Below are 8,520 nucleotides of genomic sequence, written 5' to 3' on the forward strand. Positions count from 1 at the left end.
CCCTGCTCGGCGGGAAGCCTGCTTCTCCCTCTCACACTCCCCCTTGCTTGTGTTCCCTCTCTCGCTGTCTCTCTTTGTCAAATAAATAAATAAAAACTTAAATTAAAAAAAAAAAAAAACTGCTGACCAGGGCTTCCTCCAAAAGGAAACTGGAAATCTGGAATGAGAGAACCACTTTTCACTTGTTTTTAACCAAGTAAATACAATCTCAATTTTTTAATCCCTAGATCAAAATAATTGGGCTAGAATCACCAGGAAGAAATCAGCAGAATCCCACAGAAACCCTGATGCAGAGTCTGTCTGTGGGAAAAGGAACCAGAGCCGGAAAAGCCCCCCCTACCAATATTCAGTGACCTGAATGATCCGTTCGGCTGGGCACTGAGTCTTGGGATAAGGGCAAGACTTCCAAGTCAGGTCCACCTGGGCTTAAATCCTGCCTTTGCTACTTCACCAGCTGTGTGGCCTCAGGCAAGTTCTTTGCCTCTCTGTGCCTGTTTCGTCATTCATTCAAAGGGAAGTATTACCCTTGCCCGCCTGGTGATGGTGAAATGACACGATCCGGGTAAGGTGCTAATGGAAAGGCCTGGCATGTAGCAGGCATTTAATTGGTAGCAACCGAAGAAAGGTTAACTTGACCACTGGCACCCTGCCACCCTGCCACCCTGCAATAGTATCTAGCTTTCGGAAAGAATTAACTCGAGCTGTCCTGACAACGCCGCCCGCCGTAAGCTCTCCAGTCACATCCTTACATCCAAAACGGAGGTGAGAGACCAGAATGTTTATCAGGATTGCATTTAGGGGTGAGGGAAATAAACTATCGTCCCCTTTTGATGTTCTGGGGGGTTTCTCATCGACATGTAAGGAGTATTAAGAAGTCGGCCAGGCTACCCACCAGTCTGTAAAGGCCGATTCTCTCTGCAGAGGTCTGGGAGCCGGGGGTGGAGGGACGTCGCCGTTTTACTCTCTGCACCGCGGACTGTTGGAGCTTCTCTCCACTAGCATCGGGCGCCCTTGCTTTTCAAAGAAGCCAGTACTTTTTCTGTAGGAGACGCACGGGCAGGGGGAGCCCGGCGCGCGCAGCCCCGAGGACCCCGGCGGCCCTGGCGCCCCCTGCGCCCCCTGCGCCCCCTGCGCCCCCTGCTTCCGCTGCGCCCCCTGCGCCCCCTGCGCCCCCTGCGTCCGCTGCGCCCCCTGCGCCCCCTGCGCCCCCTGCGTCCGCTGCGCCCCCTGCGCCCGCTGCGCTCCCCGGGCCGCGCCTCCGCGCCATCAGCGCCGCCATCAGCCGCGCCGCGTGCGGCCCCGCGCCCCGCTGCTCCCGGCCGCGGGCCCCCGGCGGCAATGACGAGCCGCCGCGCCATGACCGCGGCCCCGGGCTGCGCCGCCGCCAGCCGCGCGGGCTCCGCATTAGCATGTGGGAGGCCTTCCTGTTTGTTCTTTTGTGTGCGTTTCCAGCCCGCACGCTCGGCGCGTCCCAGGCCGCGACTGAGCGCTGGGGCCACCGACGCGGAACGCAGCGGCGCGGCTGCCTCCTGGGGGACCCCTGCCTCCGGCCCGGCCCGGCCAGACCTCCTCCCACCCCCCACCTTTGGGACGGCGTGCCAGGCAAGAAGGGGCTGGAACCCGGGGCAGGGGCAGGCCTCGCCCCACGGTCTGCCCTGCCCGGGGGTCTTCTCCCGGGGAAGCCCCCTGCCCGCGGTCCCTGCCGCTCCGGTCGGGCGCACAGCCTCTGGAGCCAGACTGACGTGCGCTTGAGCGGAATGATACGGGGGCCCTGGTCTGCAGCCTCGGCTATGCGTGCCTCAGTTTCCCCACCTTTATAACTGAAGCTGAGTACATCTCTCATAGGAGTAAAGGCTTGTAAAAGCACTTATCTTAGTGCTTGACACATTATCTAATTTATTCTTCAACAATCCTGAGAGGTGGGTATTAGTACTGTCACAGTAAATGGGGCTCAGAGGGGTGAAGTGGCAGAGGTCTTGACAGCTAGGAAGCTACTGCACTGCTGGGGGAAGCAGCCAAGAGCGAAGTCTTTGTCTCTAGGGTAGACTGAGGTGTGCACTTTGTATGCCACTAAAGTTCTCTGGCCCGGGAAGGCTCTCAGGAACAAATGAATTCAGAAGAGGAGGCTGGAGAAGAAGGCTGTGCTTGGGGTGGCACCTTTTAAGAAGGAGCTAAGAAGCTCCCCACCCCAGGTTCAGGTGTGTGTGTGTGTGTGTGTGTGTGCACCTGATGCCCCAGCATCCAAGGGAGCTGCTGCCTCTTTCTACCCTTCATGCACCTGCAACCGCCTGGGAAGGGGCAGGAGAGGGGAGGAGGCAAGACCTACTAGGAAGCTACAGTAATCAAGACGGTGTGATACTGGCGTAAAGATAGACATATAGGTCAATGTGATCAAGTACGGATGAGGTTCAGTGGGGTGGAGTCCGCAGCCGACGACTGAGAAAGAATTCTTGAGATGTCTTTGGTGCAAAATGGTGGTTTATAAAAGCACGGGGACAGGACCCGTGGGCAGAAAGAGCTGCTGCCCCGGGGTTGTGAGGAATGGCCCATTATATACCCTCAAATTGGGAGGGGGTTAGGGATAGCGTAAGTCTCTAAGGAATTCTGGAAGCAAGGTTTCCAGGACCTTGAGGGGGCTAGCTACTGTTGGGAAAAGATCTAATAAAACCTGAGTCATGAGACCCTTCCGATGTATATCGGTGGGCCATATGCTTGGGGGATGATTGCCAATACATATCTTGGGGGGGGGGGGTTAGAGATAAAGGAAGTTTCCAAAGCAATTTTTTTAAAAGATTTATTTATTTATTTATTTATTTATTTATTTATTTATTTATTTCACAGAGACAGCCAGCGAGAGAGGGAGCACAAGCAGGGGGAGTGGGAGAGGAAGAAGCAGGCTCCTAGCGGAGGAGCCTGATGTGGGGCTCGATCCCACAACGCCGGGATCACGCCCTGAGCCAAGGGCAGATGCTTAACGACTGCGCCACCCAGGCGCCCCCAAAGCAATTTTTATATGTTAAAGTAGACTTACAGGATCTTGGTGGAGGGGAGGGGATCAGGCCAGGACTGCCTTTTGCCCTTAGCAAAGTATTAACATGGAGGCAGCTGAGTTCCTACAGGAATGTCACCATGCCTGTTTCAAGGACTTGTCAATGGGCTGTAGGTAGTAAGGGCTATTTCTTTGTCCTTTAGGGCAGCCAGGAGTGCCTGAGGAATGTTGCATACGTCCCATGGGGGGGGGGGGGTGCAGGGTGTCAGTTTCTGCTTTGTCTTCAGCTTGCCTTCCGTTCCCTCATCAAAAGGAATAGAATTGAAAGTCCAGAATTAAATGTTGATATTTATGGTCAATTGATTTTTGACAAAGGTGTCAAGATAATTCAATGGGGAAAGACTAGTTGTTTCAACAAATGGTGCTGGGACAACTGGACAGTCACAGGGTCATATACAAAAGTTAACTGAAAAAGGGCCATAGGCCTAAAGGTAAGAGCCAAAACTATCGAACTCAGAGGAAAACATAGGAGTAAATCTTTGTGGCCTTGGGTTAGGCAATGGTTCTTAGATATGACACCAAAAGCACATATGCACAAAAAAGATAAGTTGAGTTACACCAAAACTAAAAACTTCCATGCTGAAAAAAGGAAAGGAAAAAAAGAAAAGAAAAGAAAAAAGAAAAGGAAGGGGGAGGGAGGGAGGAAGGAAGGAAGAAAGGAAGGAAGGGAGGGAGGGAGGGAGGGAGGGAGGGAGGGAGGAAAAATGGAAGAAAGGAAGAAAGAAAAGGGGAAAAGAAAAGAGGAAAGGAGAGGAGAGGAAAGACAATCTTCCAAATGGAAAATATTTTGCAAATCATATATCTAGTAAGGAACTTGTATCTAGAATATAAAAAGAACTCTTACAACTCAATAATAAAAAGACAAAGAGCTGAATTTTAAAAATGGGGAAAGAATATGAACAGACACTTCTCTAAAAGGGATCTACAAATGGCCAATAAGCACATGAAAAGAAGGTCGACAGCATTAGCCATCAGGGGAATGCAAATCAAAACCACAGTGAGATACCGCTTCACACCCACTGGGGTGGCAATCACCAAACAGACCCATGTGCAGAAATTACAGCCCTCAACACTGCCAGTAGGAACACAAAATGGTGCAGCCATTGGAAAAGAGTTAAACAGTTACCACCGACCTAACACCTCTACTCGTAGGTATCTACCCAAGACAATTGAAGACATACATCTACGCAAAAACTTGTATGCAAATGCTCATGGCAGCATTATTCATAATAACCAAAATGCAAGAAAAAAATGTCCATCAACAGATGAATGGATAAAGGAAATATGGAATATCTGTACAATGGAATATTATTCAGCCACAATAAGGAATGAAGTTCTGATCCATGCTACAACATGGAAGAATTTTGAAAACACAAAGCTAAGTAGAAGCAGTCAGAAAAGACCACATATGGTATGATTCCACTGATATGAAATGTTCAGAATAGAGCAATCCATAAAGACAGAAAGATTAGTAGTTACCAGGAGTTGGGGAGGGGGGTTATGGAGATGGAGACAAGAACAGATAACAGGAAGTAGCTGCTAATAGGCACAAAGTTTCTTGGGAAACTTTGGTTTGGGTGATGAAAATGTTCTGGAATTAGAGGTGACAGCTCCACAACTCTGTAAATGTATAAAAAACCGCGAAATTGTACACTTTAAAAGAGTGAGTTTTATGGTATGTGAATTATAGCTAAATAAAACTGTTTTTAAAAAGAGAAGGGGTTTGAGCATTACTTGTGCAAAGTGTAAGACATTTTCAAAGTTAGGCAGGTTAGGGTGCAGGAGGACCTGAGTTCCAGGCACAAGGAACAGCGGGTGTGAGAACCTACGATCTGACAGCAAGAGAAGAGCCAGGAGGGGGGACTTGGAGGAAGTCACGAGGGCTAGAGAATGGCATGTGAGGGGGAGAGAGGTACGCACGTGCGTAGACCCGGCTCACTCTCTCCCATACCTTCTCCCGTCTATAGCTGCCCATAACCTTGTCTCCCTCAGATCCCTCAACACACTACACTCTCCGACCTCTGCACCTGCTTTTCCTTCTGCCTGAACCTCCCATCATCCTTTCGTCCACCTGGCTCATACCTTCCTATTCTTCGAGATGCAGCTCAGATGCTGCAGCCTCCGGAAACCAGCCCTCCATCCTCCCCCTGCCCCCCCCCCCCACGCCCTGCTCCACCTCTGTTCTCCCAGAGTTCCCCAGCACGCCTCTGTCCTGGGGGTTCTCTGGCTGGACTGTGAACTGTGAGCACCGTCATGTTCAGTGCTGAGAACCCCGCAGGTTCGGTAGGAAGCGCTCTGTATCTGTGTTGGACAAGGGACTGAAGGAAATGTAGAATGACCGCCGCTGAAAGCCGGCTTCTCAAGGCACGTTTCAGCCATGGCTTTGACCTTCGTCCTGATCCGTCAGCCGTTCCCAGCTGTGCGGTCCATCCACATTCCCCTGTGTCCCTGGCCTCCATCTCTGGGCACAGCAGACCTCTACACTGGAACAGCACGGTCACTGCCAAAAGTAGCCTGGCTCCTCCGCCTCCCGGCGGTGTGCGCATGGGCAGTCCTCTCTGCGCGGGCTTGCTCACCTGTCAGGGGGTCATCGATGCCTGTCTGGCCTCCCTCCCAGGGACATGTGGCTAAAATGGAGTGTGGCAGGGGTTCAGTGCAATCTTCAAACTCAAGTGTCCAAGGGATATTTTTTTTTATGTTCTTTCAGTAAGTCCAAGCCCAGCTCTGAAGACCTAGCCCTCTAAGCCACGGGAAATTTTATCACTCATTATTGGGGTTCTTCCTTGCTCCACGGTAGCCCCAGGATCCTGGAGTCTTGGGCACCACCAAGCTTCAGAGAGGCACCCTTTTTACCAGCAGTCACCTGTACTCCTTGTTCCCAAGGACATGCCCAGGAGGCCCAACCTCACAGCCCCCCCCAGCAGACAGCTTTCCATGCCACACAGCCAGCCTTCTGAGGTCATGTTATCTCTCCTGGAAATGGGTCCCCGCCATTCCCTTGGAGGGATCCACTGCCCTCTCCCCTTCCAGTTCCCTGGTGGCTCAGTCTTCTCCTTCTCCATGCTTTCCAAGGCACTGCCCACTCTTAGGACACGATTTATTCAGGGAGCCTTGGCTTTTACAGAACTTCGGCCTTGTCCTGTGCAAGAATCCGTGAGGCAGAGGAATTCAAAGGGCCGGACTGTTGGCTTGGAGCATAGGGGTTGGGGAATAGGAAAAAAAAAAAAAAAAAGCAAAATGCGTTCGTAGCTCAAAAACAGATCCTGCCACAAGCATGCACCCCAAAGCTTTACTAGATGGCGGAGGGCCGTTTCTCGGGTAGGAGTCACACAGCGCCCAGCCCCGCCTGTGCGGGGCTTCAGTTGCCTCCACGTGCAGACGTCATTAGGGGAACGCCAGGCGCCGCAGGCCACTCACCAACAATAATTTGTAGAATGGACGAAAGAACAGAAAGGTCTGACTTCTTCAGTCCCAAGCAGCAAGCTTTCCTGACTTAAGCAGGGCCGTCAAAATCCAAAATTAGATGCTTAACACCTGACCTCGGCCTTTGGCCCTCTTTGGTTTCTCTGCTGTTCTAGACCATTGGCAGGGTCTGCAACCTGAAGACCCGTGGGGAACGCCCCACCGTGGGGCTGCTGCTGAAATGAAAATATCTTGTTGAGCCATCTTGGGAACACCCACGGTAGACCTAGCATTGAACTAGTGTTTCCCAAGGCCAAGTACCCTCCTTACTTCCATACGGACTTGCACATGATCTGCACCTGAGTCCTACCGCATTCTTCTTTTTACACTGAGAAAACTACAGCACAGAGAGGTGGGTTCCAACCTACACCTGTCTGACTCCAGAGCCTGTGTTCCTAATCACCCTTGCACCTACTGCCTCCAGTTGTTTAAAAAAGAAAAAGAAAAGAAAAAGGTCTGGAAATTTACCCATGATGGAGGAAGCACACTCAGTAGCTTTGCGGGGAGACAATTACTGGCTTCTAGCAGTTCGGGGGGAAGGGGCTGTCCACTCAGCACAGACCCACCGTCCAAACCAGTGTGTGTGTTACTGCCCCTCGACGCCACCCTCATGTCCAAAGTGCCCTGTGGCTCTGGGGCTCAGAATACAAGGTCAAAAGGCCCAGACAGTCCCAACCATGTCATCCCTCAGCCAAAATACCTTCAATGCTTTCCCATCACCCCCACAACCAGACCCTCCACCTTTCCCAACTGCTGTGGACCAAGCACCAGCCTGGAGTCTGAAGACCTGGCTTCAGGTTCCCCCGGGCCCTTGGTTTCTCGTCTGTGAAATGAGAGTCGCATCTCCCAGCGCTTGCCACTCGGATGGCTTGACTCCACGAGTAGCTCTGCAGCCTCACCTCCCAGTGAGTGCCTTTGTACTCCACCTGAAGCCCTTGCCTTGCCCTGGACCCCTCCTGCCTTCTCTGCCTGGGGTCTTTGTTCATGTTGTCCCTTCCCATAAAACCTCCCTCCCCATCTCTGCCCACCCAAATCCTCCCAGCTCCAGCCCAAATAATCACTTCCTCCAAGAAGCCTGCTCTGATCCAAGAGGAGACATCTCATCCCCCTCTGAACCGTCCCAGCACAATGTCTGCCACTCTCCCAAGAGACACAGTTCCCTCACCTTCTTTTTTATGGGGTTTTATGCCCGTGGAGAGGCACAATACTGTTTGGGTAAAGGGCAGGTTCTGAGTCAAACAAGGCTAGGTTCAAATCCCAGGTCGCTTGACTATGATGATCTTGGGCAAGTGACTTAATGGTCCTGAACTTCACTTTCCTTATGTGTAAAACAGGAATAAAGGGGCGCCTGGGTGGCACAGCGGTTGAGCGTCTGCCTTCGGCTCAGGGCGTGATCCCGGTGTTATGGGATCGAGCCCCACATCAGGCTCCTCCGCTAGGAGCCTGCTTCTTCCTCTCCCACTCCCCCTGCTTGTGTTCCCTCCTCGCTGGCTGTCTCTATCTCTGTCAAATAAATAAATAAAATCTTTAAAAAAAAAAAAAGGAATAAAACAACACCTCCCTCAGAGGGTCACAGAGAAGATTGAATAGAACAATGCACATCAGAACTCAGTAAGTAGTGGGTATTACTATCGTCTTTCCTTTTTATGTAAGTTCCCCACGGGCAGACATACCATCTTTCTCATCTCCTTGCAGAAGCTCGGCACACGGTCCTTCCCGAACATGGCTAAACATTTTTAGAATAAATGAAACAATCAGAAGTGATTATAGGCTGTGTACCTATGTCCCTAGCAGCATTATTCACAACAGCCAAAAGGTAGAAGCAACCCAACTGTCCATCAACGGATAAATGGCTAAACGAAATGTGGTATAATCATAAAACAGAATATTATTCAGCCTTTAAAAGGAAGGAAATTCTGACATATGGATGGATGAACCCTGAGGACATTATGCTAAGTGAAATAAGCCAGTCACATACACACACACACACACACACACACACACACACA

This window comes from Ursus arctos, unplaced genomic scaffold, assembly GCF_023065955.2.
Source record: "Ursus arctos isolate Adak ecotype North America unplaced genomic scaffold, UrsArc2.0 scaffold_32, whole genome shotgun sequence".
Classification (NCBI taxonomy): domain Eukaryota; kingdom Metazoa; phylum Chordata; class Mammalia; order Carnivora; family Ursidae; genus Ursus; species Ursus arctos.